The following is a 16,997-nucleotide window of genomic DNA, read 5'->3' on the forward strand; positions in this document are numbered from 1 at the left end:
TGTTCAGCCACTGACATAGTGTTTCACTTATAGGCTTTATTGCCGTGTGGGTGTGTGTGTGGGTGTGTGCGCGTGCGTGGCTAACCCAGTTAGTTAAATTACAGAGCTGAACAAGCAAATAGTTAAAGTCTTCGCGTGTTTTATTATGGAACAAAATCCCTTTAATTAAAAATGACTCAGATTTTAGAAGAAAAAAAATCTCCCCTCAATATGAAAGGTAGTTTGTCTGTCTGTCTGACAGGCAGGTCACTCTGTGCTGTGTGCAGTCTGAGAGGGACAGTGGCCCATTACTCCTATATACTGTAGTATTATCTTGTCCTGTACTATTGTGTATCATGGATGTCCTATTGTTGTTTGTTTTGTAGTGTATGTTTGGCAAATATGTTTAATACTGCCTCTTGACCAGTTCACACTTGAAAAAGACACTTTGTCTCAATTTTATGTTTTTACTGGTTAAATAAAAATAATATTTAAAAAAACTTTAAATTGTAGGCTATACTTTTGTTTAAATAATACCGATGATGACGTCGTATGGAAATTGTCTGTGTATGCCTGAAGTCTCAGTGCATCCATCTGTCTGTGTGTGTCTCTGTGTCTCCCGCATATCTCACAAACAGTCTGATCGATTGTCTTCAATCTTGGCATGTGTATCGCCAGATCGGTAGTTGTCCAGAAATGTATCAGTTAATCCACAAATCTCTGTTTCTGCCGATCATAATCAACTAACTTCCCGATGGCCAGTCTGCCCCTGGCAGAGAGAGACCCAACGTGTTGAGGGAGCGACAACTATCTGGTACCACTCATCTATAGAACATGGGAAAATTCTCATTCCACTACTCTGTACTCTGCCACCAAAATGTGGAATGCCCCCCTTTCAAAACAGGCCTGAAAATCCATCTTTCAGGAGAACACAAGGGGAGGTTAACACATTTTTCCTATAGAAAGGGGGTGGCTTTTTTTCTTCTTCCTTTGTTCATATTGTGGTGTCTGACCCCAACCCGGCACAGAGAACAGAAACAGTTCAAGCTTTAAAGCTCAATTTATTGAAGGGAAAACTTAACAGGTCATGGAGCATGCATCTCAGGCAAAAACAAACTTAGATTCTTCCCACATCAGGGGTTAGTAGGGTTTAAGGAGAAGCAGTGCAGGCTTCATGAGCGCTCGTACATCCTATAATACATTAGAGAGAAGTACCGTCATCATTTTCCCGTCTCAGTGTTTCGCACTAAACACAACAACAACATAACACATGTGACTAACAACACAAGCCACAACGCGCGCGATTAATTTACGGGTGGCGTAGGCTACTTTTCATTGCTCACCACACATTTGCCTCCTCGGAGCATAATTAATTGCGGCCAGCACAAACTCACAACATTACGGGTAGACCATGTTGTTCCCTAGCGTCAGCACCGACCACCAACACCACGCAGTCGCTATTGAAATCTCCCCACAACAACAACACATGCGACGCGCCCACTTTGCTTCAACCCCCGCCGTTGCTTTCACTTTGCTCATGTCTCTCTATCACACCACACTCACGCTAATATGTCATGCACATCCTACACAAAACATGAAAACACACCAGTGTCTCAACGCAGCCGCTAACAACACCAACTCGGCAGTCTGGGTTGCCACGTTGGGGGGCAGACAAGCAGACAGGTCAGTGTTGCCAGATGTGCGCCAGAAACAAGCAACCACCTTCATGAAAAAAAAACAGCCGAAGGGGTCCGTGATGTTTCACGGGGGTCCGCAATGTTTTCATGGAAAAGTTGGAGCACCACTGATATAGCAACATACTGTTAGGATTTATATATATTTTTTACATTGTATTTGGCCACGGACCCCATCTCAAAATGTTTTGTTCCAGGGACCGCCCCCCAGAAGCAAAGATTTGAGTTACAAATGTTCGCTTTAAATATATATATATTCAAAGATTGGCAATTGGCCAGATATACGAGCTATGAGCTTATATATATCTGCTATTTTTTAATAGCCAAAGAAATCTTAAAATGACACAGATGCGTTCCTGAATTGAATGGGTTAATAATACAGAGACACTTTACACATCATCCAGTGAGTGAAGCCTGTCCCAGGCTCTGCACATAGTTGAGGTTGCCGCTCACCTCTGATATGGACTAGTTTCACATCGTTGCAAGACTTGCAACCTTTTCATGTAAATGAATGCCCTACTTTGTGGTACAAGTGTGGCATTCAAAAAAGATGATCTAAGCTGATCGTGAGCCTGTTGATCAACTATTTTTGCTATTTTTTTTATATTTCCCTACGCTCTCTCTCATTCAAATAAAGCCTTAAACGTTTCGCAAAAATAGCATAAAAAAGGCATTGTTTTAGCGAGAAGAAAGAAACAGTAATTTAATTAAACAATAGATGTTTTGTGCTGCTCACTGATCTCTAGCCAGATCACTACATTAGAGTTAAATGCATGTGAAGAGGAAGAATAAGGCTATTTTGTGTGGAGAGAGTGAGACATCTCAATGACTAACAGCAGATAACAACAGAGAGTGAGACATCTCGATGACTAACAGCAGATAACAACAGAGAGTGAGACATCTCGATGACTAACAGCAGATAACAGATACATAGCCTGCATAACCTTATGTCTTACCTAACAATGGCCATAATTGATCTAACCTTAACTCTTACCATAACTTTAACCATAACTGATCTAACCTTAACTCTTACATTAACCTTACTGTATGAAACTGCCATATAATCAACTTCAGTTGGAGAGGACACTAATTCTGTCCACAATTGGACATGCCGTCCCCAATCAACTGATTTGATGTCCAAAACCACACACACACACACACACACACACACACACACACACACACACACACACACACACACACACACACACACACACACACACACACACACACACACACACACACACACACACACAGCGTCCCTTCCCGTCAGCATTGCTCTGGTTTAGATAATTTAGAACAGTTCATCTTGGCCTGCTCTGAGACATTTCTCCTGTGTTCTGCCAGCGTTTGAACACGCCTGTGTGTTGTGTTGTGTTGTGTTGTGTTGTGTTGTGTTGTGTTGTGTTGTGTTGTGTTGTGTTGTGTTGTGTTGGGACACAGGGCACACACAGTTCAATCAGGACTCCATCCAATTTCTAATTTTTTAGGTTCAATATTTCTGGGATTAAATTCCTATTTAATTCGTTCTCAAACTTTTCTGAAAGCATTCGCGGCCCACCAATTAGCGGCCGAGTGCATTTTCAGAGCATGTTTATCAATCAATCGATTGTGTTCCACCTTGAACCAATGGAACTAATGTAGTATACATTAAGTTCTTATTTACTAGTATAACTTGTTTAATATTAATGTTTTTTTTATTATCATTAAAATCTTAGTGTTGTCCAACTATTTGGGGGTCGACTTATAATACGCTACACAGGTTGAGAACCACTGCTATAAGGTAAATAATACTTGTAATTTCACAAGATTGTGTCTTTTTGCTCACATACTATCTCTATGCGTTTGGCCGCGGGTTTTAGATGTCATTAGATGGTGGGCCAGAACGTAATCAATGGCTAATTTAAGAACTGGAACTTGCGGCAGACTATCTTATATACATAATGACTAGATTGTATTGTATAAACTATAAAATAACTTGATATTGACACTTGACAAAGTTAATGAATAAAGATTTGTGTGGTATATAACTGCACACTGATAAAACTGTGTGTGTAATCAAATGTTACAGGTGTAGATAGAAATGCTTGGGTAATCATTCTCCAGGAGGAGCGAGATCCGATACCGACCTCGACGTTGCCATGCCATCGTCGCGACGCTACTGACCGTCGGTTGTTCGGTCGGTTGCGTCGCGACGCTACTGACGGCGACGCGACGCAACCGACCGAACAACCGACGGTCAGTAGCGTCGCGACGCAACCGACCGAACAACCGACGGACCGACCGAACAACTGACGGACCGACCGAACAACCGACCGACCCGCGGAGTCCTTCACGCACCAGGCAACGTCAATTTCCATCCGATCCATCGACCTTATCTGCGCTCTTCTGGCGCAGCCCCCCCCCCCCCACCTGTCCCCCCCACCTGCGTGACCCCCCCCCCCCCGGGACCCCCCCCCGGGACCCCCCCCCGGGACGCCCCCCCGCCCAAGGGGTGGATAGTAATAATTGTATATTTTGCGCATTTGATCCAGAGTAGTTGAGATTTGATTCGGCCATATCTTTCTGAATGTAACTTGTATTTTTATAATTGTATTTTTTATATGATCTGTAAAGTTTATATTTTCATTTGCTATCAGGCATCAATTCATTATAATTTATTATATATATTTTTCCTTATTTTCTTTCTTTATTTACACGTGCGTAATAAACGAAGCATTTTGAGATTTCATCCGCCCAGATCTTTATGAATTTTACTTGAATTATTATAATTTTAATGTTTATATGATCCGTACATTTTATATTTTCATGTGGTATCAGGCATGAATTTATTTTATTATTTTATTTCATGTATTTACATGCGCGCAATTACACGCATCTAACTATTGGACTCGGCTCTGGGGACACGGTGCGGCTGCAGAGTTTACCTTGCAACAGATATGATAGAGCAACTTAAGTGCCTGCAGAACTTAATAATATAAGCACACTTATTCTCCAGGCAGACAGACAGAAACAGTCTGTCTGTCTGTCTGTCTGTCTGTCTGTCTGTCTGTCGGTATATTATGTTACGAGCGACCAGAGTCGCTGTCCTGGCGGAGACCGCGGAGTCCTTCATGCCACCAGGCAACGTCAATTTCCATCCGATCCATCGACCATATCTGCACTCTTCTGGCGCAGCCCCCCCCCCCCCACCCACCGGACCCCCCCTCGGCCCAGGGTTTCACTCCTAATAATGTTATATTTTGCGCATTATTGACACAGAGGTTGAGATCTGTCATTCATTTCCACGCGCGTATACGCACGTATCTATCTATCTATCTGTCTATCTATCTATCTATCTATCTATCTATCCATCTGTCAATTAAACTATCATCTGTCACAAGGGTTTTCAGCCCAAGGACCCCCTGAGAGAGAGATGAAGCCGGGACCCCTCTATATAAGCTCAGAATCGACAGCAGCTATATTTATTTTATTTTAATGTCAATAAAATGTATTCTCTAAATATTATAGGCTACTAATATTTCCTGAATGAATTAACTTGGTAAATAGGGTCGGGATGACATGTTGCTATAGTCATTAATTACCCCAACCAACATCAAAGTTACCGTGCATTATCATTAAATCAAATAAAAGTTTATTATTACATCTGTCTTGCCTGTATGTCCTTTCACGAAAGCAATTGGCACTACTTTATTTAGTGTCCAAGCATTTGGAGAGATTCAGTTTTAACCTATAACTCATCTCTGAAGTGTCTATGTTACTTCTGTGTATTAATTATGAGTTGATTAATACTCAATAAAATGATACATGTTGAAATGTAACTTTCGGATCAGCGCGCATCATGCGCTGTAATTTCTCCTTCACTTTGCTGCCCAAAAATAGCTGATCTACAAGCTCACAACGCATCAGCGGGACGTTTTGAGGAAATCCGATATTTTTGGAGAAGCTCTTCTGTCTATTTAAATGTTCTGTATGAGTCATAATAGTAGCCTGGTTATTAATCTACAATCACCATTTAACGCCGTTGATGAAATGACTGAGCGCGTGTCTGAGCGCATGTCAGGGTGTGTGTGTGTGTGTGTGTGTGTGTGTGTGTGTGTGTGTGTGTGTGTGTGTGTGTGTGTGTGTCTGTCTGTCTGTCTGTCTGTCTGTCTGTCTGTCTGTCTGTCTGTCTGTCTGTCTGTCTGTCTGTCTGTCTGTCTGTCTGTCTGTCTGTCTGTCTGTCTGTGTGTGTGTGTGTGTGTGTGTGTGTGTGTGTGTGTGTGTGTGTGTGTGTGTGTGTGTGTGTGTGTGTGTGTGTGTGTGTCTGTGTGTGTGTGTGTGTGTGTGTGTGTGTGTGTGTGTGTGTGTGTGTGTGTGTGTGTGTGTGTGTCTATCTCCAGCAATGTACCGCTTGCCTACAGCTGCCCGCCCCTAAACCCACAAAAATATACAATATAGAGGGGGTCCCTGCTTAATCTTTCTCTCAGCTAGGGGGTCCTTGGGCTGAAAACCCTTGTGACAGATGATAGCCGTTTGAAAATCGCGCAAGAATTAACAGCTAAACTGTTGATAAATAGATAGATAGACAGACGAACAGACAGACAGACAGACAGACAGACAGACAGACAGACAGACAGACAGACAGACCCAGGCCGTGGGAGGCACTCAATCACACTAACCGATGCGCTTTCTTAATTATAATATATAAGAATAATAATTATAATAATCCTACACTTCGCATATATGAATTATTATATTATGACCATACACTAACCACTTCCGACCTATGTTATACGCTATTTGAAAATAGCAGATCTACAAGCTCACAATAACGAAGCTTGTAGATCTGCTATTTGTTGAACAATCACCGCGTTGGGACCGCGTTGGGGGGGTGGCAGCTGTACCGCTGGAGATAGATAGATAGATAGATAGATAGATAGATAGATAGATAGATAGATAGATAGATAGATAGATAGATATTTAGATAGATTAAAAGATAGACAGACAGACACACAGACACGCCTTTTTTTAGGGTAAGTTTATTTCATTTTTCATTTCTGAAACAGCTCCATTGGCAGCGCAAAGGTGGAGCTTGGGGGTCCCTAATAAAACCACCAAAAAGGTTAGACTACAATGGGCTATATACATGTAAAGTCGACGTTGTGTATTATTATGTTACGTGCGTAATTACGCGCGTCGCAAAAATCTGATTGATATCGTTAGATAAAGTTCATAATTAAATATAATATATTCATGACTGATACCAAATGAAAATATAAACTTGAAAGATCATAGAAACATTAAAATTATAAGAATTCAAGTACAATTGGCAGAGATATGGCCTAATCAAATCTCAACCGCTTTCTGTCTCCTGCACAAATTATGCTGACCTACAATAGTTATGAGTGACCCCCTGGGCTTGGCGGAGGGGCTCCGGGGGGGGGGGGGGGTCGGGGTGGCACGGGGATAGCTTGTGGGGGCTAGCCTACAGTGGGATGTACAGTACACGTTGTGTATGATTATGTTACGTGCGTAATTACTTTGAAAAATCATGTGCGGCATCCAAGAGCATCAAAGAGCAGATCCAATGCAGCAGACTCTGTATCGCGCTTCAGAGCTTGTTGATCGGGGGGGGGGGGGCACGCAGGTGGGGGGGGGCACGCAGGTGTGGGGGGGGGCTGCGCCAGAAGATCGCAGATATGGTCGTCTTGGTCGATAAATTGACGTTGCGGTGCCATGAAGGATCGACTCCATGGGTGGCCCGACGGAGTCAACCAACGGCGTCGGTTTCGTCGGTTGGCTCTCGACGGCGTCGGTTGCGTTGGTTGTGCGTCGCAACGCTACCGACGCCGTCATTAGCGTCGCGCCGCTACTGACGGCGTCGCTACTGACCGACGCAGTCAGTAGCGTCGCGCCGCTACTGACGGCGTCGCTACTGACCGACGCCGTCAGTAGCGTCGCGCCGCTACTGACGGCGTCGGTACCGTTGCGACGCACAACCAACTTAACCGACGCCGTCGAGAGTCAGCATAATTTGTGCAGGAGACAGAGAGCGGTTGAGATTTGATTAGGCCATATCTCTGACAATTGTACTTGAATTCTTATAATTTTAATGTTTCTATGATCTTTCAAGTTTATATTTTCATTTGGTATCAGTCATGAATATATTATATTTAATTATGAACTTTATCTAACGATATCAATCAGATTTTTGCGACGCGCGTAATTACGCACGTAACATAATAATACACAACGTCGACTTTACATGTATATAGCCCATTGTAGTCTAACCTTTTTGGTGGTTTTATTAGGGACCCCCAAGCTCCACCTTTGCGCTGCCAATGGAGCTGTTTCAGAAATGAAAAATGAAATAAACTTACCCTAAAAAAAGGCGTGTCTGTGTGTCTGTCTGTCTATCTTTAAATCTATCTAAATATCTATCTATCTATCTATCTATCTATCTATCTATCTATCTATCTATCTATATAACTATCTATCTATCTATCTATCTATCTATCTATCTATCTATCTATCTATCTATCTAACTATCTATCTCCAGCGGTACAGCTGCCACCCCCCCAACGCGGTCCCAACGCGGTGATTGTTCAACAAATAGCAGATCTACAAGCTTCGTTATTGTGAGCTTGTAGATCTGCTATTTTCAAATAGCGTATAACATAGGTCGGAAGTGGTTAGTGTATGGTCATAATATAATAATTTATATATGCGAAGTGTAGGATTATTATAATTATTATTCTTATATATTATAATTAAGAAAGCGCATCGGTTAGTGTGATTGAGTGCCTCCCACGGCCTGGGTCTGTCTGTCTGTCTGTCTGTCTGTCTGTCTGTCTGTCTGTCTGTCTGTCTGTCTGTCTGTCTGTTCGTCTGTCTATCTATCTATTTATCAACAGTTTAGCTGTTAATTCTTGCGCGATTTTCAAACGGCTATCATCTGTCACAAGGGTTTTCAGCCCAAGGACCCCCTAGCTGAGAGAAAGATTAAGCAGGGACCCCCTCTATATTGTATATTTTTGTGGGTTTAGGGGCGGGCAGCTGTAGGCAAGCGGTACATTGCTGGAGATAGACACACACACACACACACACACACACACACACACACACACAGACACAGACACAGACACAGACACAGACACACACACACACACACACACACACACACACACACACACACACACACACAGACACACACACACACACACACACACACACACACACACACACACACACACACACACACACACACACACACACACACACACACACACACACACACACACACCCTGACATGCGCTCAGACACGCGCTCAGTCATTTCATCAACGGCGTTAAATGGTGATTGTAGATTAATAACCAGGCTACTATTATGACTCATACAGAACATTTAAATAGACAGAAGAGCTTCTCCAAAAATATCGGATTTCCTCAAAACGTCCCGCTGATGCGTTGTGAGCTTGTAGATCAGCTATTTTTGGGCAGCAAAGTGAAGGAGAAATTACAGCGCATGATGCGCGCTGATCCGAAAGTTACATTTCAACATGTATCATTTTATTGAGTATTAATCAACTCATAATTAATACACAGAAGTAACATAGACACTTCAGAGATGAGTTATAGGTTAAAACTGAATCTCTCCAAATGCTTGGACACTAAATAAAGTAGTGCCAATTGCTTTCGTGAAAGGACATACAGGCAAGACAGATGTAATAATAAACTTTTATTTGATTTAATGATAATGCACGGTAACTTTGATGTTGGTTGGGGTAATTAATGACTATAGCAACATGTCATCCCGACCCTATTTACCAAGTTAATTCATTCAGGAAATATTAGTAGCCTATAATATTTAGAGAATACATTTTATTGACATTAAAATAAAATAAATATAGCTGCTGTCGATTCTGAGCTTATATAGAGGGGTCCCGGCTTCATCTCTCTCTCAGGGGGTCCTTGGGCTGAAAACCCTTGTGACAGATGATAGTTTAATTGACAGATGGATAGATAGATAGATAGATATATAGATAGATAGACAGATAGATAGATAGATACGTGCGTATACGCGCGTGGAAATGAATGACAGATCTCAACCTCTGTGTCAATAATGCGCAAAATATAACATTATTAGGAGTGAAACCCTGGGCCGAGGGGGGGTCCGGTGGGTGGGGGGGGGGGGGGGGGGGGGCTGTGCCAGAAGAGTGCAGATATGGTCGATGGATCGGATGGAAATTGACGTTGCCTGGTGGCATGAAGGACTCCGCGGTCTCCGCCAGGACAGCGACTCTGGTCGCTCGTAACATAATATACCGACAGACAGACAGACAGACAGACAGACAGACAGACAGACAGACAGACTGTTTCTGTCTGTCTGCCTGGAGAATAAGTGTGCTTATATTATTAAGTTCTGCAGGCACTTAAGTTGCTCATCTCTGTTGCAAGGTAAACTCTGCAGCCGCACCGTGTCCCCAGAGCTGAGTCCAATAGTTAGATGCGTGTAATTGCGCGCATGTAAATACATGAAATAAAATAATAAAATAAATTCATGCCTGATACCACATGAAAATATAAAATGTACGGATCATATAAACATTAAAATTATAATAATTCAAGTAAAATTCATAAAGATCTGGGCGGATGAAATCTCAAAATGCTTCGTTTATTACGCACGTGTAAATAAAGAAAGAAAATAAGGAAAAATATATATAATAAATTATAATGAATTCATGCCTGGTAGCAAATGAAAATATAAACTTTACAGATCATATAAAAAATACAATTATAAAAATACAAGTTACATTCAGAAAGATATGGCCGAATCAAATCTCAACTACTCTGGATCAAATGCGCAAAATATACAATTATTACTATCCACCCCTTGGGCGGGGGGGCGTCCCGGCGGGGGGTCCCGGGGGGGGGGGTCCCGGGGGGGGGGGGGTCACGCAGGTGGGGGGGACAGGTGGGGGGGGGGGGGCTGCGCCAGAAGAGCGCAGATAAGGTCGATGGATCGGATGGAAATTGACGTTGCCTGGTGCGTGAAGGACTCCGCGGGTCGGTCGGTTGTTCGGTCGGTCCGTCGGTTGTTCGGTCGGTCCGTCGGTTGTTCGGTCGGTTGCGTCGCGACGCTACTGACCGTCGGTTGTTCGGTCGGTTGCGTCGCGTCGCCGTCAGTAGCGTCGCGACGCAACCGACCGAACAACCGACGGTCAGTAGCGTCGCGACGATGGCATGGCAACGTCGAGGTCGGTATCGGATCTCGCTGTCTCTCTCATTTTGTGCAGGTCACATCTGAATGTTGCACTTGAGGACATTTAGTTCATTAAAAAGTAAAACAAATAAATACATATAGGACACAGACAGTTATATTCTCAGCAAGCAAACTCTTTCATAGAATATATGAGCTCAAGGGCTTTTCTTAGATATGGAGAGAAACAATGTGAAACACCTGAAACATCTGTCATTCACTCTCAACATGGATAAATTCTTCAGTTATTATTATTATTTTAATATTATTATAACGGCAGAGGCAGTCATGCAAGGCAAGAACCCACTCATCGAGCAGTTAGGGGTTCAGTGTCTTGCTCAAGGACACTTCGACACTAACCCAGGGGGAGCCGGGGATCGAACATGGAACCTTCCAATTCCCAAGTGGCCGCTCTACCTCCTGAGACAATGCAGCAGTAAAGCCCCAAAGCTCTATATTCTGATTGTAAGCATCGCTATAGAGTGTTTGTTTAGAGGTCTCCCTATCCTCTAATATTTGGCATATAGTTATGTACTACTGAACGAAGAAATATCCCTTACGCCACCTTTAATTAAAGACATGATCAATGCTGCTTCATCCCATTAATGTGCAACAATAAGGAGCCGTATCCACAGAAAGCACTTTTTGAGCTGCCAGCACCTTTCTGCCACGCATTTCTATGGTAAAGACTTTATGCCACACATTTCTATGGTAAAGACGTTCTGCCATGCATTCCTATGATAAAGACTTTCTGCCACACATTCCTATGGTAAAGGCACGGTCACATCGCACTTTTATTTTACCTGTGGGGCGGAATCTACCAATGCAAATGCATTGACAAAGCAAGAAAGATGCGCAAGTCCATGAATCCACGCATTTGCATTGACAAAGCATTTGCAGATTCCACCCCATAGGTAAAATAAAAGTGCGGTGTGACCGTGAAAAGTGCGGTGTGACTTTCTACCACACATTTCTATGGTAAAGACTTTCTGCCACACATTCCTATGGTAAAGACTTTCTGCCACACATTCCTTTGGTAAAGACTTTCTGCCACACATTCCTTTGGTAAAGACTTTCTGCCACACACACATTTCTATGGTAAAGACTTTCTGCCACACACACATTTCTATGGTAAAGACTTTCTGCCACACACACATTTCTATGGTAAAGACTTTCTGCCACTCATTCCTATGGTAAAGACTTTCTGCCACTCATTGCTATGGTAAAGACTTTCTGCCACACGCCGGAGCGCTTCTCTCAAGCATTGCTTTTCATCGCTTTCGGCGTCCAGCATTTTTGGGTGGGGCGCCCTGGGCGCTTCAAGCGTAAAATAGTTGAACTTTTGGAAAAGGGGTGTTTATGTCACGGTGTTTATGTCACGTTTTACCATTTTGTCTGTGACAGCCCGGTCATTTACGACCTGACGTTGAATCGTTAACCATGATAAAAAAGACCACATCTATTGTTGTTTCAGTGTTTGCGCTAACAACTCAGTTGACTGCAAATTCCTGGTCGATGGGTTCAAACGTTGTGGGCATCAATAAACACTCATGATATCCAAAGTGCTCCTCAGCTCTTAAATTGCTTTCTGTGGACACGGCCCCTTGCATATGGACCAGACAGATTATCCCTTCATCCACACTGTGTGTGTGTGTGTGTGTGTGTGTGTGTGTGTGTGTGTGTGTGTGTGTGTGTGTGTGTGTGTGTGTGTGTGTGTGTGTGTGTGTGTGTGTGTGTGTGTGTGTGTGTGTGTGTGTGTGTGTGTGTGTGTGTGTGTGTGTGCGTGCGTGTGTGTGTGGTCTGCACGCACAGGCATGTGCACAATCAAAAGCATAGAGAACATGTCCTCAGATGTCATCTTTGTCAACATTTCATTTGTCATCTTCCAATGTTTTAGATCTGCCAGTTTTTACTGTGAAATGTTTTTTTTTTAAAGGACCTTTTCAATCTCACCCCTGTCTAATATCCCATATTACAATAAGAATACTAAAACTAACACTAAAACTAATAAAAACTAAATTAATATAAGCTTTTACAAACAAATTTAATTAACAAATTAAAAAAATAATAAACTAAACTAACAAACCCACTATAAAGAACTAATTTGACTAAACTGAGATAAATAAAAATAAAAACAAAAAGTCAAAATGAAATAAATGTAAAAACAACTGACAAATTAAAACTATGATAACCTTGGTACACATATGGACCCAACCGGTGCCTGAGCACCTGAACCATTGCTTTATAGGATATGCCTATATGCCTAGATCAGCATCACACTTATAGATTTGAGTATATATATAAGGCATCAGCCCATCTAGGCCAATGCCTTGTTAAAAATAATGTTTTTTAGTCCCCAAAAACATTCCTGAATGACTGGAGAGACCTGTCACCCTCATCCTCAATTGTCATTATGCTTTGAGAGGTTGGTGAGGGACTGCATGTGTTCACACTGGTAATTTGCATACCAACCAAATAGATCCACCGACGATGCAATTGCCATGGCTTTTACCATTGAGGTGAGGAACAGAACAGCTGTGTACATATGTGCTGTTTGTGGGCTACAATTGGCATTCAACACAATATTAGCTCCTGCCAAGCTTGACACTAAGCCCAGAGATCTGGGCCTGCACCCAGCCACGTGCTGCTGGATACTGGACATCCTGTCGGGCCGTCGCCAGGTTCCGAGAATGAGCAGCATCACATCAGATGCACTGATCATCAGCATGGGCTGAGCCCTGTCTTGTACTCCCTGTACACACACAACTGCATGGCCATACAAAACGGCAACGTTTTCAATACAAGTATGCTGATGACGCGACGTGACGGGCCTGATCGTCGAAGATGAGACGGCCTATGGGGACGAGATCAGATCGTTGACAGAATGGCGTTCTGAGAAAAACCTGGCACTTAACATCAAGAAGACTAAGGAGCTGATCGTGGACTGCAGTTGGTTGAAAAGAGAGCGCACCCCATGTACATTGACGCTGATGCAGTGGAGAAGGTCAGTTCCGTTTACAAGACTTTGTTTGTGCCATCTGCAACTGCAGTGGATATTTTAAATAAGAACATGTTTAAATAGCCCTACCACCTAATCCCTACAGTTCATGATCACTATTGCTGTGTTCTGGGAATGCATATTCTATTTAGTTATATTGTATTTTATTTAATTTGTGTATTCTATGTATTAATTATGTGTTTTTATTGTTTTTATACTGGCTAATTTAAAAATGTAATTGACAATAAAGTTTTCTTTATCTTTATCGGCATACACACAGTTGAGGACCTCAAATAGGCCACGCACACCACGCACGTGGTGAAAAAGGCTTAACAACGCCTGTGCTGCCTCAGACAGCAGAATAAATTCAGCGTGAGCCCCCCGCATCCCCAGGACGTTCTACAACAACAGCACCATCCGAGAGCATCCCGACGAGCTGCATCTCCACCTGGTATAGGCCGACCGCAGAGCGCTATATAGACGGCTGTGCAGAGAGAGGGCCCAACGCAGGCAGTGCATCGTTGGAGGTGAGCTTCCCTCCCTCCAAGATACAAATGAGAAGCGGCACGTAGCCAAGCATACATCTGGAAACAATGTCTTAAGCAAGATATAGATTATCCCACACCAGAGAACAATGGCTGGCAGCAGACAGACAATGGCCTTGTTCCAGAACCATTCTCCTGTTCAGTTTCCACGAAGACTGTGCAGAAAACCTCCCAGCAAATCAAAGTGTGCGGAAAGGAAGCTGATGATGAGAGCTCAGGAAGGTGAAAGAATGAAACAGCACGTTCAACCTGCAAAAAAAAAGAGAGACAGGAAGAGGAAGATGTCGCGTCCTCTAATAAAAGCCATCTAACATCTGCTATAGACATTACTTCTTCCTTATCAGATAATGACAGTGATTTTCTACTCTGATAGCACTGATCCAGACATGTTATACAGAGAGAGTGATTACTCAGATAAAACTTGGAGTCGTCAGTTGGATCTGTCTAGTGTATCTATTCGAATTAACTTAACTTGTGCTATAGTGTATCTCGTATTAACGTGCATGTACATTATACCTGACTGTATCCTTTTGTCATTTGTAATTTATTGCATGCACAGGATGGGAATGGGAATGTTTAAAAACGGGGTGCTGTGATTTTCAGTGATCCCCCCCCCCCCAAAACATAATCATCAGGTATTATGGTTATACTAGGAGGAAGATTTTTTTCAAAAAAGTGTACAGAAATTGTTAAAATTATGTTTTTATGTGGACACGCCTCCAGTTCATTAAGTATACCTGGTTCTCACCTTAGCACCTCCTCCACCACCTTAGCACCACCCACCTGTCCTAGTCCCTCCTCCTCCTCATGCCCACACCAGTTGTGTTATGATAATGAGGGGGAGGGTATGTTTTTACTATGTCACTAAAGTGCTGTTTTTCTATTGGCACGTTTGACCCTCAAGGTTTTAGCCTCCAGGTAGAAACTCAAAATAGTCAGAGAAGACATAAAACACCATAAAAACACCACCAGGGGGCTTAATGAAGTTCTATCAACCTCATAGACACATGAAAAACTGAAAAAGTGCAAAACCATGGCACCACCTCTTTAAACGGTTAACCGTGAACTTGAAAACTAAATCTACTAATCTAAATCAACTATCTGTGTAGAACTAATTAAGCAACTCCTACAATTCCAAGTGCCTTCCAAGAGTGGGTGTCCCCAGTTCAAATAAGATTATTTTGGGGGGGTTGCGGCCTGAAACGTTTGAGAACCACTGGCCTAGTGTATATCAAACTGGGGGTCCAGGAAATTAAGAATTTAGCACATGCTCTGCAGCAGCATACTGCAGAACGCTGAGTGCAGAGTGAGGGGGGGGGGGGGCAGCATCCTCTCTGGGTCATTCATGCCCAAGACCTCTGAAGGCGCTTGACTAAATCATTGAATACTGGGAGAGGGGCCTGTCTCTGGCTCCTAGGGTCCAGTCCATAGAGGGGCCTGCCTCTGGCTCCTAGGGTCCAGTCCATAGAGGGGCCTGCCTCTGGCTCCTAGGGTCCAGTGCATAGAGGGGCCTGCCTCTGGCTCCTAGGGTCCAGTGCATAGAGGAGCCTGTCTCTGATGGCTCCTACGGTCCAGTGCATAGAGGAGCCTGTCTCTGGCTCCTAGGGTCCAGTGCATAGAGGAGCCTGTCTCTGATGGCTCCTACGGTCCAGTGCATAGAGGGGCCTGTCTCTGGCTCCTAGGGTTCAGTCCATAGAGGAGCCTGTCTCTGATGGCTCCTAGGGTCCAGTGCATAGAGGGGCCTGTCTCTGATGGCTCCTAGGGTCCAGTGCATAGAGGGGCCTGTCTCTGGCTATTGCTGCCCGTGAGAGCAGGGCCTCAACAGAGAAATCACCAGACACAGGAACGTACTATAGTGACTTCATGGGACCAAAGGTAAACGTTTAACACAACAGGGTTTCCCTTCACGTCATTTGACGCCGTCCCGGTCACTTGCCACTCTCAAACCCAAGACGCAAAAGGGTGACGGCTCCGACGGCAATGACGGAGGTGCGCTGTATGAAGCGGACTTGAGCTACGAGAGGCACCAGCGAGCAAGCCCTTAGGCGAACAGGTCACCGAGCCGAACATTGCGAAGTCTGCTTCCGCCGATTCAGCGCCGTTCGAGTTATGTCCCGATAGGGACAGAATCATAGAACATCGCCCCCCTTAGTCAACATGTGACGTTGCGGATACTCCTGAAATGTGAAACGTATGCCGTTTGGTCAAATCCGACCCAAGCCGTCACCCCGTTTGCTGTGTTGGGAATAGAATACATTACCAGACATCCACCTGAACATTCAGAGCTGTCAGTTTGATCCAAACTGCCTGAGGCAGCAATAGAAACCAGTGATGGAAAGTACTTTAAGCCAATAGCCTACTGTACTTAACAACAAAAAAATAAAAGAATGCAGGACTTAACAGAGTATTTCTATTGCTACATGCTATTGTACAAAATCTTCAACTTTGGAGGATCCTGGCAGATCCAAAAGGTGGTGTTGTTGTGCAGCCATGCATTCCATGTTCTTACACATGTTGCAACGCCCTTGGGTTACAGAAGTA

Source organism: Gymnoscopelus microlampas (assembly GCF_963454915.1).
Source record: "Gymnoscopelus microlampas genome assembly, chromosome: 7".
Lineage (NCBI taxonomy): Eukaryota > Metazoa > Chordata > Actinopteri > Myctophiformes > Myctophidae > Gymnoscopelus > Gymnoscopelus microlampas.